This window comes from Panulirus ornatus, chromosome 13, assembly GCF_036320965.1.
Source record: "Panulirus ornatus isolate Po-2019 chromosome 13, ASM3632096v1, whole genome shotgun sequence".
NCBI lineage: Eukaryota > Metazoa > Arthropoda > Malacostraca > Decapoda > Palinuridae > Panulirus > Panulirus ornatus.
The window spans coordinates 61,788,633-61,803,697 of record NC_092236.1 but is presented as its reverse complement, the minus strand read 5'-3'; the positions used below and the strand labels follow the sequence as shown (position 1 = coordinate 61,803,697).

General features: G+C 43.1%; 1 protein-coding gene across 5 annotated transcripts in view; it reads left to right on the top strand.

The window, feature by feature from the left end:
- LOC139752973 (U3 small nucleolar RNA-associated protein 25 homolog) overlaps window positions 1–15,065 on the top strand; it is a 132,799-nt gene that overhangs the window by 3,594 nt on the left and 114,140 nt on the right. Inside the window, exon 1 of one of the 5 annotated variants that reach the window (XM_071669128.1) lies at window positions 14,431–14,445. The exons of 3 other annotated variants lie outside the window; for them this stretch is intronic. The gene's annotated coding sequence lies outside the window, so the exon portion shown is untranslated. Of the gene's footprint in view, window positions 1–14,430; window positions 14,446–14,542; window positions 14,909–15,065 lie in introns of those variants that run through there. One more of the 5 variants, XM_071669126.1, reaches the window with a different exon arrangement.

Here is a 15,065-nt window from a genome sequence, read left to right as displayed (position 1 = left end):
TTCAATAATCCCTCTTCTGCTCTCTCAACCATACTCTTTTTGTTACCACACATCTCTCTTAACCTTTCATTACTTACTCGATCAAACCACCTCACACCACATATTGTCCTGAAACATCTCATTACCAACACATCCACCCTCCTCCGTACAACTCTATCTATAGCCCATTCCTCACAACCATATAACGTTGGAACCACTATTCATATGAACACACCCATTTTTTCTCTCCAAGATAACGTTCTCGCCTTCCACACATTCTTCAACGCTCCTGGAACCTGCGCTCCCCCCCCCCCACCCCACATGACTCACTTCCACTTCCATGGTTCCATCTGCTGCCATATCCACTCCAAAATATCTAAAACACTTCACTTCCTCCAGTTTTTCTCCATTCAAACTTACGTCCCAGTTAACTTGTCCCTCAACCCTACTGAACCTAATAACCTTACTCTTACTCACATTTACTCTAAGCTTTCTTCTTTCACGCATTTTACCAAACTCAGTCACCAACTTCTGCAGTTTCTCACCCGAATCAGCCACCAGCGGTGTATCATCAGTGAACAACAGCTGACACTTCCCAAGCCCTCCCATCCACAACATACCGCATACTTGCCCCTCTCTCCAAAACTCTCGCATTCACCTCCCTAACCACCCCTTCCATAAACAAATTAAACAACCATGGTAAAATCACGCACTCCTGCCGCAAACCAACATTCACTGGGAACCAGTCACTTTCCTCTCTTCCTACTCGTACACATGCCTTACATCCTTAGTAAAAACTTTTCACTGCTTCTAGTAACTTACCTTCCACACCATATGCTCTTAATACCTTCCATAAAGAATCTCTATCAACCCTATCATATGCCTTCCCCAGATCCATAAATGCTATACAGAAATCAATCTGTTTTTCTAAGTATTTCTCATATACATTCTTCAAAGCAAACACCTGATCCACACATCCTCTACCACTTCTGAAACCACACTGCCCTTCCGAAATCTGATGCTCTGTACATGCCTTTACATTCTCAATCAATACCCTCCCATATTATTTTCCAGGAATACTCGACAAACTGTAATTTGAAAATTCACCTTTATCCCCTTTGCCTTTGTACAATGGCGATATGCATGCATTCTGCCAATCCTCAGGCACTTCACCATGAACCATACATACACTGAATATCCTTACCAACCAATCAACAACAACGTCATACCCTTTTTTAATAAATTCCACTGCAATACCATCCAAACCCGCCGACCCGCCGCATTGCCGGCTTTCATCTTTTGCAAAGCTTTCACTACTTCTTCTCTGTTTAACAATCCATTCTCCCTGACCCTCTCACTTTGCACACCACCTCGACCAAAACACCCTATATCTTCCACTCTATCATCAAACACACTCAACAAACCTTCAAAATACTCACTCCATCTCCTCACTTCACCACAATTTGTTATTACCTCCCCATTAGCGCCATTCACCGATGTTCCTATTAGTTCTCATGTCTTACGTACTTTATTTACCTCCTTCCAAAACAACCTTTCATTCTCCCTAAGATTTAATGATACTCTCTTACCCCAACTCTCATTTGCCCTTTTTCACCTCCTGCACCTTTCTCTCGACCTCCTTCTGCTTTCTTTTATACATCTCCCAGTCATTTGCACTACTTCCCTGCAAAAATCGTCCAAACGCCTCTCTCTTCTCTTCCGTTATCAATCTTAATTCTTCATCCCACCACTCACTACCCTTTCTAATCTGCCCACCTCCCACCGTTGTCATATGGATATATATATATATATATATATATATATATATATTTTTTTTTTTTTTTTGCTTTGTCGCTATCTCCCGCGTTTGCGAGGTAGCGCAAGGAAACAGACGAAAGAATGGCCCAACCCACCCCCATACACATGTATATACATACGTCCACACACGCAAACATACATACCTACACAGCTTTCCATGGTTTACCCCGGACGCTTCACATGCCTTGATTCAATCCACTGACAGCACGTCAACCCCGGTATACCACATCGCTCCAATTCACTCTATTCCTTGCCCTCCTTTCACCCTCCTGCATGCTCAGGCCCCGATCACACAAAAGATTTTTCACTCCATCTTTCCACCTCCAATTTGGTCTCCCTCTTCTCCTCGTTCCCTCCACCTCCGACACATATATTCTCTTGGTCAATCTTTCCTCACTCATTCTCTCCATGTGCCCGAACCATTTCAAAACACCCTCTTCTGCTCTCTCAACCATGCTCTTTTTATTTCCACACATCTCTCTTACCCTTACGTTACTTACTCGATCAAACCACCTCACACCACACATTGTCCTCAAACATCTCATTTCCAGCACATCCATCCTCCTGCGCACAACTCTATCCATAGCCCATGCCTCGCAACCATACAACATTGTTGGAACCACTATTCCTTCAAACATACCCATTTTTGCTTTCCGAGATAATGTTCTCGACTTCCACACATTCTTCAAGGCTCCCAGAATTTTCACCCCCCTCCCCCACCCTATGATCCACTTCCGCTTCCATGGTTCCATCCGCTGCCAGATCCACTCCCAGATATCTAAAACACTTCACTTCCTCCAGTTTTTCTCCATTCAAACTCACCTCCCAATTGACTTGACCCTCAACCCTACTGTACCTAATAACCTTGCTCTTATTCACATTTACTCTTAACTTTCTTTCACACACTTTACCAAACTCAGTCACCAGCTTCTGCAGTTTCTCACATGAATCAGCCACCAGCGCTGTATCATCAGTGAACAACAACTGACTCACTTCCCAAGCTCTCTCATCCCCAACAGACTTCATACTTGCCCCTCTTTCCAAAACTCTTGCATTCACCTCCCTAACAACCCCATCCATAAACAAATTAAACAACCATGGAGACATCACACACCCCTGCCGCAAACCTACATTCACTGAGAACCAATCACTTTCCTCTCTTCCTACACGTACACATGCCTTACACCCTCGATAAAAACTTTCCACTGCTTCTAACAACTTGCCTCCCACACCATATATTCTTAATACCTTCAACAGAGCATCTCTATCAACTCTATCATATGCCTTGTCCAGATCCATAAATGCTACATACAAATCCATTTGCTTTTCTAAGTATTTCTCACATACGTTCTTCAGAGCAAACACCTGATCCACACATCCTCTACCACTTCTAAAACCACACTGCTCTTCCCCAATCTGATGCTCTGTACATGCCTTCACCCTCTCAATCAATATCCTCCCATATAATTTACCAGGAATACTCAACAAACTTATACCTCTGTAATTTGAGCACTCACTCTTATCCCCTTTGCCTTTGTACAATGGCACTATGCACGCATTCCGCCAATCCTCAGGCACCTCACCATGAGTCATACATACATTAAATAACCTTACCAACCAGTCAACAATACAGTCACCCCCTTTTTTAATAAATATATATTTTTTGATATATATATATATATATATATATATATATATATATATATATTTTTTTTTTTTTTTTATACTTGGTCGCTGTCTCCCGCGTTTGCGAGGTAGCGCAAGGAAACAGACGAAAGAAATGGCCCAACCCCCCCCCATACACATTTACATACACACGTCCACACACGCAAATATACATACCTACACAGCTTTCCATGGTTTACCCCAGACGCTTCACATGCCTTGATTCAATCCACTGACAGCACGTCAACCCCTGTATACCACATCGCTCCAATTCACTCTATTCCTTGCCCTCCTTTCACCCTCCTGCATGTTCAGGCCCCGATCACACAAAATCTTTTTCACTCCATCTTTCCACCTCCAATTTGGTCTCCCTCTTCTCCTCGTTCCCTCCACCTCCGACACATATATCCTCTTGGTCAATCTTTCCTCACTCATTCTCTCCATGTGCCCAAACCATTTCAAAACACCCTCTTCTGCTCTCTCAACCACGCTCTTTTTATTTCCACACATCTCTCTTACCCTTACGTTACTCACTCGATCAAACCACCTCACACCACACATTTTCCTCAAACATCTCATTTCCAGCACATCCATCCTCCTGCGCACATCTCTATCCATAGCCCACGCCTCGCAACCATACAACATTGTTGGAACCACTATTCCTTCAAACATACCCATTTTTGCTTTCCGAGATAATGTTCTCGACTTCCAAACATTTTTCAAGGCTCCCAAAATTTTCGCCCCCTCCCCCACCCTATGATCCACTTCCGCTTACCTGGTTCCATCCGCTGCCATATCCACTCCCAGATATCTAAAACACTTTACCTCCTATAATTTTTCTCCATTCAAACTTACCTCCCAATTGACTTGACCCTCAACCCTACTGTACCTAATAACCTTGCTCTTATTCACATTTACTCTTAACTTTCTTCTTTCACACACTTTACCAAACTCAGTCACCAGCTTCTGCAGTTTCTCACATGAATCAGCCACCAGCGCTGTATCATCAGCGAACAACAACTGACTCACTTCCCAAGCTCTCTCATCCCCAACAGACTTCATACTTGCCCCTCTTTCCAAAACTCTTGCATTCACCTCCTTAACAACCCCATCCATAAACAAATTAAACAACCATGGAGACATCACACACCCCTGCTGCAAACCTACATTCACTGAGAACCAATCACTTTCCTCTCTTCCTACATGTACACATGCCTTACATCCTCGATAAAAACTTTACACTGCTTCTAACAACTTGCCTCCCACACCATATATTCTTAATACCTTCCACAGAGCATCTCTATCAACTCTATCATATGCCTTCTCCAGATCCATAAATGCTACATACAAATCCATTTGCTTTTCTAAGTATTTCTCACATACATTCTTCAAAGCAAACACCTGATCCACACATCCTCTACCACTTCTGAAACCACACTGTTCTTCCCCAATCTGATGCTCTGTACATGCCTTCACCCTCTCAATCAATACCCTCCCATATAATTTACCAGGAATACTGAACAAACTTATACCTCTGTATATATATATATATATATATGAATGTATATATATATATATATATTTTTTTTTTTTTTTTTTTTTTATACTTTGTCGCTGTCTCCCGCGTTTGCGAGGTAGCGCAAGGAAACAGACGAAAGAAATGGCCCAACCCCCCCCCATACACATGTATATACATACGTCCACACACGCAAATATACATACCTACACAGCTTTCCATGGTTTACCCCAGACGCTTCACATGCCTTGATTCAATCCACTGACAGCACGTCAACCCCGGTATACCACATCGCTCCAATTCACTCTATTCCTTGCCCTCCTTTCACCCTCCTGCATGTTCAGGCCCCGATCACACAAAATCTTTTTCACTCCATCTTTCCACCTCCAATTTGGTCTCCCTCTTCTCCTCGTTCCCTCCACCTCCGACACATATATCCTCTTGGTCAATCTTTCCTCACTCATTCTCTCCATGTGCCCAAACCATTTCAAAACACCCTCTTCTGCTCTCTCAACCACGCTCTTTTTATTTCCACACATCTCTCTTACCCTTACGTTACTCACTCGATCAAACCACCTCACACCACACATTGTCCTCAAACATCTCATTTCCAGCACATCCATCCTCCTGCGCACAACTCTATCCATAGCCCACGCCTCGCAACCATACAACATTGTTGGAACCACTATTCCTTCAAACATACCCATTTTTGCTTTCCGAGATAATGTTCTCGACTTCCACACATTCTTCAAGGCCCCAGAATTTTCGCCCCCTCCCCCACCCTATGATCCACTTCCGCTTACCTGGTTCCATCCGCTGCCATATCCACTCCCAGATATCTAAAAACACTTCACTTCCTCTAGTTTTTCTCCATTCAAACTCACCTCCCAATTGACTTGACCCTCAACCCTACTGTACCTAATAACCTTGCTCTTATTCACATTTACTCTTAACTTTCTTCTTCACACACTTTACCAAACTCAGTCACCAGCTTCTGCAGTTTCTCACATGAATCAGCCACCAGCGCTGTATCATCAGCGAACAACAACTGACTCACTTCCCAAGCTCTCTCATCCCCAACAGACTTCATACTTGCCCCTCTTTCCAAAACTCTTGCATTCACCTCCCTAACAACCCCATCCATAAACAAATTAAACAACCATGGAGACATCACACACCCCTGCTGCAAACCTACATTCACTACCTTCCACAGAGCATCTCTATCAACTCTATCATATGCCTTCTCCAGATCCATAAATGCTACATACAAATCCATTTGCTTTTCTAAGTATTTCTCACATACATTCTTCAAAGCAAACACCTGATCCACACATCCTCTACCACTTCTGAAACCACACTGTTCTTCCCCAATCTGATGCTCTGTACATGCCTTCACCCTCTCAATCAATACCCTCCCATATAATTTACCAGGAATACTGAACAAACTTATACCTCTGTATATATATATATATATATATGAATGTATATATATATATATATATTTTTTTTTTTTTTTTTTTTTATACTTTGTCGCTGTCTCCCGCGTTTGCGAGGTAGCGCAAGGAAACAGACGAAAGAAATGGCCCAACCCCCCCCATACACATGTATATACATACGTCCACACACGCAAATATACATACCTACACAGCTTTCCATGGTTTACCCCAGACGCTTCACATGCCTTGATTCAATCCACTGACAGCACGTCAACCCCGGTATACCACATCGCTCCAATTCACTCTATTCCTTGCCCTCCTTTCACCCTCCTGCATGTTCAGGCCCCGATCACACAAAATCTTTTTCACTCCATCTTTCCACCTCCAATTTGGTCTCCCTCTTCTCCTCGTTCCCTCCACCTCCGACACATATATCCTCTTGGTCAATCTTTCCTCACTCATTCTCTCCATGTGCCCAAACCATTTCAAAACACCCTCTTCTGCTCTCTCAACCACGCTCTTTTTATTTCCACACATCTCTCTTACCCTTACGTTACTCACTCGATCAAACCACCTCACACCGCACATTTTCCTCAAACATCTCATTTCCAGCACATCCATCCTCCTGCGCACATCTCTATCCATAGCCCACGCCTCGCAACCATACAACATTGTTGGAACCACTATTCCTTCAAACATACCCATTTTTGCTTTCCGAGATAATGTTCTCGACTTCCACACATTCTTCAAGGCCCCCAGAATTTTCGCCCCCTCCCCACCCTAGATCCTCGCTTCCATGGTTCCATCCGCTGCCAGATCCACTCCCAGATATCTAAAAACACTTCACTTCCTCCAGTTTTTCTCCATTCAAACTCACCTCCCAATTGACTTGACCCTCAACCCTACTGTACCTAATAACCTTGCTCTTATTCACATTTACTCTTAACTTTCTTCTTCCACACACTTTACCAAACTCAGTCACCAGCTTCTGCAGTTTCTCACATGAATCAGCCACCAGCGCTGTATCATCAGTGAACAACAACTGACTCACTTCCCAAGCTCTCTCATCCCCAACAGACTTCATACTTGCCCCTCTTTCCAAAACTCTTGCATTTACCTCCCTAACAACCCCATCCATAAACAAATTAAACAACCATGGAGACATCACACACCCCTGCCGCAAACCTACATTCACTGAGAACCAATCACTCTCCTCTCTTCCTACACGTACACATGCCTTACATCCTCGATAAAAACTTTTCACTGCTTCTAACAACTTTCCTCCCACACCATATATTCTTAATACCTTCCACAGAGCATCTCTATCAACTCTATCATATGCCTTCTCCAGATCCATAAATGCTACATACAAATCCATTTGCTTTTCTAAGTATTTCTCACATACATTCTTCAAAGCAAACACCTGATCCACACATCCTCTACCACTTCTGAAACCACACTGCTCTTCCCCAATCTGATGCTCTGTACATGCCTTCACCCTCTCAATCAATACCCTCCCATATAATTTACCAGGAATACTGAACAAACTTATACCTCTGTAATTTGAGCACTCACTCTTATCCCCTTTGCCTTTGTACAATGGCACTATGCACGCATTCCGCCAATCCTCAGGCACCTCACCATGAGTCATACATACATTAAATAACCTTACCAACCAGTCAACAATACAGCCACCCCCTTTTTTAATAAATTCCACTGCAATACCATCCAAACCTGCTGCCTTGCCGGCTTTCATCTTCCGCAAAGCTTTCACTACCTCTTCTCTGTTTACAAAATCATTTTCCCCAACCCTCTCACTTTGCACACCACCTCGACCAAAACACCCTATATCTGCCACTCTATCATCAAACACATTCAACAAACCTTCAAAATACTCACTCCATCTCCTTCTCACATCACCACTACTTGTTATCACCTCCCCATTTGCGCCCTTCATAAGTATACATAAGTATACTTATGTAAGTAGGAGAGATAGCCAGAGATCGTTATTGGATTACGTGTTAATTGACAGGCGCGCGAAAGAGAGACTTTTGGATGTTAATGTGCTGAGAGGTGCAACTGGAGGGATGTCTGATCATTATCTTGTGGAGGTTAAGGTGAAGATTTGTATGGGTTTTCAGAAAAGAAGAGTGAATGTTGGGGTGAAGAGGGTGGTGAGAGTAAGTGAGCTTGGGAAGGAGACCTGTGTGAGGAAGTACCAGGAGAGACTGAGTACAGAATGGAAAAAGGTGAGAACAATGGAAGTAAGGGGAGTGGGGGAGGAATGGGATGTATTTAGGGAATCAGTAATGGATTGCGCAAAAGATGCTTGTGGCATGAGAAGAGTGGGAGGTGGGTTGATTAGAAAGGGTAGTGAGTGGTGGGATGAAGAAGTAAGATTATTAGTGAAAGAGAAGAGAGAGGCATTGGGACGATTTTTGCAGGGAAAAAATGCAAATGATTGGGGGATGTATAAAAGAAAGAGGCAGGAGGTCAAGAGAAAGGTGCAAGAGGTGAAAAAGAGGGCAAATGAGAGTTGGGGTGAGAGAGTATCATTAAATTTTAGGGAGAATGAAGGGATGTTCTAGAAGGAGGTAAATAAAGTGCGTAAGACAAGGGAGCAAATGGGAACTTCAGTGAAGGGCGCTAATGGGGAGGTGATAACAAGTAGTGGTGATGTGAGAAGGAGATGGAGTGAGTATTTTGAAGGTTTGTTGAATGTGTTTGATGATAGAGTGGCAGATATAGGGTGTTTTGGTCGAGGTGGTGTGCAAAGTGAGAGGGTTAGGAAAAATGATTTGGTAAACAGAGAAGAGGTAGTGAAAGCTTTGCGGAAGACGAAAGCCGGCAAGGCAGCAGGTTTGGATGGTATTGCAGTGGAATTTATTAAAAAAGGGGGTAACTGTATTGTTGACTGGTTGGTAAGGTTATTTAATGTATGTATGACTCATGGTGAGGTGCCTGAGGATTGGCGGAATGCGTGCATAGTGCCATTGTACAAAGGCAAAGGGGATAAGAGTGAGTGCTCAAATTACAGAGGTATAAGTTTGTTGAGTATTCCTGGTAAATTATATGGGAGGGTATTGATTGAGAGGGTGAAGGCATGTACAGAGCATCAGATTGGGGAAGAGCAGTGTGGTTTCAGAAGTGGTAGAGGATGTGCGGATCAGGTGTTTGCTTTGAAGAGTGTATGTGAGAAATACTTAGAAAAGCAAATGGATTTGTATGTAGCATTTATGGATCTGGAGAAGGCATATGATAGAGTTGATAGAGATGCTCTGTGGAAGGTATTAAGAATATATGGTGTGGGAGGCAAGTTGTTAGAAGCAGTGAAAAGTTTTTATCGAGGATGTAAGGCATGTGTACGTGTAGGAAGAGAGGAAAGTGATTGGTTCTCAGTGAATGTAGGTTTGTGGCAGGGGTGTGTGATGTCTCCATGGTTGTTTAATTTGTTTATGGATGGGGTTGTTAGGGAGGTGAATGCAAGAGTTTTGGAAAGAGGGGCAAGTATGAAGTCTGTTGGGGATGAGAGAGCTTGGGAAGTGAGTCAGTTGTTGTTCGCTGATGATACAGCGCTGGTGGCTGATTCATGTGAGAAACTGCAGAAGCTGGTGACTGAGTTTGGAAAAGTGTGTGGAAGAAGAAAGTTAAGAGTAAATGTGAATAAGAGCAAGGTTATTAGGTACAGTAGGGTTGAGGGTCAAGTCAATTGGGAGGTGAGTTTGAATGGAGAAAAACTGGAGGAAGTGAAGTGTTTTAGATATCTGGGAGTGGATCTGGCAGCGGATGGAACCATGGAAGCGGAAGTGGATCATAGGGTGGGGGAGGGGGCGAAAATCCTGGGGGCCTTGAAGAATGTGTGGAAGTCGAGAACATTATCTCGGAAAGCAAAAATGGGTATGTTTGAAGGAATAGTGGTTCCAACAATGTTGTATGGTTGCGAGGCGTGGGCTATGGATAGAGTTGTGCGCAGGAGGATGGATGTGCTGGAAATGAGATGTTTGAGGACAATGTGTGGTGTGAGGTGGTTTGATCGAGTGAGTAACGTAAGGGTAAGAGAGATGTGTGGAAATAAAAAGAGCGTGGTTGAGAGAGCAGAAGAGGGTGTTTTGAAGTGGTTTGGGCACATGGAGAGAATGAGTGAGGAAAGATTGACCAAGAGGATATATGTGTCGGAGGTGGAGGGAACGAGGAGAAGAGGGAGACCAAATTGGAGGTGGAAAGATGGAGTGAAAAAGATTTTGTGTGATCGGGGCCTGAACATGCAGGAGGGTGAAAGGAGGGCAAGGAATAGAGTGAATTGGAGCGATGTGGTATACCGGGGTTGACGTGCTGTCAGTGGATTGAAGCAGGGCATGTGAAGCGTCTGTGGTAAACCATGGAAAGCTGTGTAGGTATGTATATTTGCGTGTGTGGACGTATGTATATACATGTGTATGGGGGGGGGGGGGCCATTTCTTTCGTCTGTTTCCTTGCGCTACCTCGCAAACGCGGGAGACAGCGACAAAGTATAAAAAAAAATATATATATATATATATATATATATATATATATATATATATATATATATATATATATATATATATGTGTGTGTGTGTGTGTGTGTGTGTGTATGTATATATATTTATTTATATTTATTTATTTTGCTTTGTCGCTGTCTCCCGCATTAGCAAGGTAGCACAAGGAAACAGACGAAAGATTGACCCAACCCACCCACATACACATATACATACACGCCCACACACGCAAATATACGTACCTATACATCTCAACATATACATTCATATATACACACAGACATATACATATATACACATGTACATAATTCATACTGTTTGCCTTTATTCATTCCCATCGACACCCCGCCACACATGAATTAACAACATAATGCACTCCAACAGAAAGGATTATTGTCCAGACATTTTTGCGTGTTCACTAGGAGAGCCAACTGCTAGACTATGATAGCCCCTTAATAGGAAAATGACCATTCGAATACTAGTAATGGAAAACCCTTCGTCTCCCATCCACGAGGAACGGGGTCTAAACTGGTCAGATCCCTTCAGGCTCACATTACCAGTAGTTAGCCATTTTACATAACTTACATGTGGTGGGAGTATAAAAATGTGATATAGTGTATATGAACATGCACTTTTTATAGAGTACTGAATACCTTCCAACAGTAACAAATGTTCTCCTGCTAGTGGGGTGTGTGCCTACTGTAATACAATGACAAATGTTCTGCTGGTGGGGTGTGTGCCTAGTGTAATACAGTAACAAAATGTTCTGCTAGTGAGGTGTGTGGCTACTGTAATACAGTAACAAATGTTCTCTTGCTGGTGGGGTGTGTGCCTACTGTAATACAGTATCAAATGTTCTCCTGCTGGTGGGGTGTGTGCCTACTGTAATACAGTAACAAATGTTCTCCTGCTGGTGAGGTGTGTGGCTACTGTAATACAGTAACAAATGTTCTCCTGCTGGTGGGGTGTGTGGCTACTGTAATACAGTAACAAATCTTCTGCTGGTGAGGTGTGTGGCTACTGTAATGCAGTAACAAATGTTCTCCTGCTGGTGAGGTGTGTGGCTACTGTAATACAGTAACAAATGTTCTCCTGCTGGTGAGGTGTGTGGCTACTGTAATGCAGTAACAAATGTTCTCCTGCTGGTGAGGTGTGTGCTTACTGTAATACAGTAACAAATGTTCTCCTGCTGGTGAGGTGTGTGGCTACTGTAATGCAGTAACAAATGTTCTCCTGCTGGTGAGGTGTGTGGCTACTGTAATACAGTAACAAATGTTCTCCTGCTGGTGGGGTGTGTGGCTACTGTAATACAGTATCAAATGTTCTCCTGCTGGTGAGGTGTGTGCCTACTGTAATGCAGTAACAAATGTTCTCCTGCTGGTGAGGTGTGTGGCTACTGTAATACAGTAACAAATGTTCTCCTGCTGGTGAGGTGTGTGCCTACAGTAGCAGGTGTTGCTCTTGTGCTGAATCTTGACTCTCCAACTTGGATGACATCTGGCTCAACATTTTTCCGTCTTCTTTTACCATGTTTGTGTTTTGTTAATGTTCCATGTAAAACGGTTCGACTATTTGGCTTCTTGCCTTTAAACTAAGCTCTCTCTCTCTCTCTCTCTCTCTCTCTCTCTCTCTCTCTCTCTCTCTCTCTCTCCACATTCACAGGCTGACATACTTTGTCTGGGACATTTCAAAGTACATCACAAGGACTGGTTAGGCTCTAACCGGCACTATCCTGGTGGAGGCGAAGCATTTTCTTTTTCTATCTTTAACGATCTGGAACAATTAATTAATCACCTTGTCCGTGTTCCCGACAGTCGGGACCATTCCTCTAAGGCATTAGAACTTCTTTTCTTCTGAAGCCTTCCACCACTGGTCATACGGTATTTTTGTCCTGGAAAATTGTCCTCTGAGAACAGTATTACTCATGGCCATCCTCTCTATCCGCCCCAACAGGAATGCCACTTTAGGAGGACTTGCTGGGAGGTTTACTGTCTCTCTGGTTAGGATACCTCGTTTTGTACTGAGCGCAGAGCAGAAGTTATTTCGGCAGCATTGTAGTCTTACATCTCATCTTCTTCCGTCTTTTTTCTCCACAATCTTGTTTTGATCCTTACGTCCATGATGCCTGTTGCATCACGGATGGTTCGTACCAGACCATGAAACTCTTCCCTTCCCCAATAACCCATACCATTTTCATTTTTGCTCTAAATCATTGCAAAGTTATTGGCAAAGTCCAAGAAACTGTACTGACTTGACTTCTACCAACAAATCTTCATGATCTTCAACCAAATGTTAAACGTCTGGTATCCTACCTTTCCTCGTCTCTTCCGACCTACTAACTAAGCGGCTCTCTTTGGCACCTTGTTTTCCTCTAAGTCAGCTTTGAATGACTCATATTCTAATCCTCCACCCCATGTCCTCTCTCTGAACTTATGCCGTCTCTTAGATTCTCCTCACCCAAGGTCTTCCAGATACTCTCCCAGTTACAGATTGGAGAGGGCGTAAGGCTCAGATGGTATGCTTCCTCCGATTCAAAGGGGGTATGCTTCAAAGCAATCACCAATCCTTGCTCGCATATTTCGCCACTGTCAAAAAAATCCAAACTTTTTTCTTTGCTCAGAAGCTCATATCGGTACAGCCAACCCACTCCAACTATAACCACATTGCTCTCACTTTTGTTATGACCAAAGTCTTTGAAACTCTCCTTAACTCTCGCTATCTCAAACACTAAGAACCTCGTTTCCTTGTTTCTGGCCACCAGAATGGATTTCGTAATACTAGGTCTCTGGCGATCTCTCCTATGTGACTCACCTCTGGTTCTCCTCTCTTAGGGAGTTGGGTCAAACTTTCGTCGTAGTCCTCGACGTCTTAAAAGCATTTGACAGGGTGACAAGAGTCTTTGCTTTCTAAACTCCCTTTGGTTTCACTGCTTTTCTCTGTTCTCTAATGCATAGCATTCCCTCAGGCCGCTCCATCCTAGTTGTAGTCGATGGAGCGACTTCAATAGTGATGTTCCTCAGGGTTCTGTCCTATCACCTACTTTCTTTTCACAGTAAACGATCTCATCAGCTTCTAAACCTATTCACTCGTACGCTGATGATTCCACTTTATATATTTCATCTCAACCATCCTTCTACTTGATTCTCGTTCTCTTTTCTCCTACAGATCGTATTTCCTCTCTGGGTTGTAACCTAAGCACCATTTCGGATTGAGGAATAATATGAAGATGTTAGGCATAACTCTATCCTTCACACTCTCCTGGAATCCCCACACGATCATCATAAAGTCTGCTTCCCAATAGGTGGCAGTGTTGTATAGGTGCCGTAATTATTTTCCTGTGAACAACTGTTTCATATGTACAGGGGTTTGGATGGCTCTGAGGTGCCTCATCCTCTACCTCCCTAATAACTAGAGAGGAATCAAAAGCCTTCCTCCGTCTTACTGATCCTCCTGGTATCACCTCTCCTCTTTCCCGTACGCCACTGTTCTCGTAGACCCACCCACCCTGATCAAGGTTTGAACCTGTGCCACGTACGAGTTGGGGCTGCTGCTTTCCACAGCTAGTGTGTGATGACCGGCCAATCGAGACTGTCCCTTATTAATACCTCCCTCTTCCCTCGGCCAGCTAAGCTTTGGAATTCGTTTCCTTCTCTTTCTTTCATCATATAACACTTTCTTCCTTTAAGAGTCAGGTCTACAAAGACTTGTGAAGCCCTAACTTATTTCTTATTCATTTTATTTTTTCTTTCACCCGAACTGGCGTTGTTTGGAGCACATAATGTTGGCGACTTTAAGTGAAAGATATTGAAGAACAACACCTTCCATATCTTTACATGATGATTGGTACAATTATGACGATTTCAATGTCTGGTCTTTGTATAAAAGTTGTTGGAACAAATTGTACCTAACCTGACAGGCTGGCGGCTCTGTCACCTTCCACACGTGGGAGTGTTTACATTAAGAACAGGACAAATACTGTAATAAAAGATTTTGTCGTTTTTGTTAAAATGTTGACGATATATTATGAATATTATGATTTTGTAGAAGTTTGATTATTGGGGTTTATGATCTGATCTTTATTTTTAGACGAGAACCCTGAACGATTCCATTATATTTGGAATAATCATGATAAGT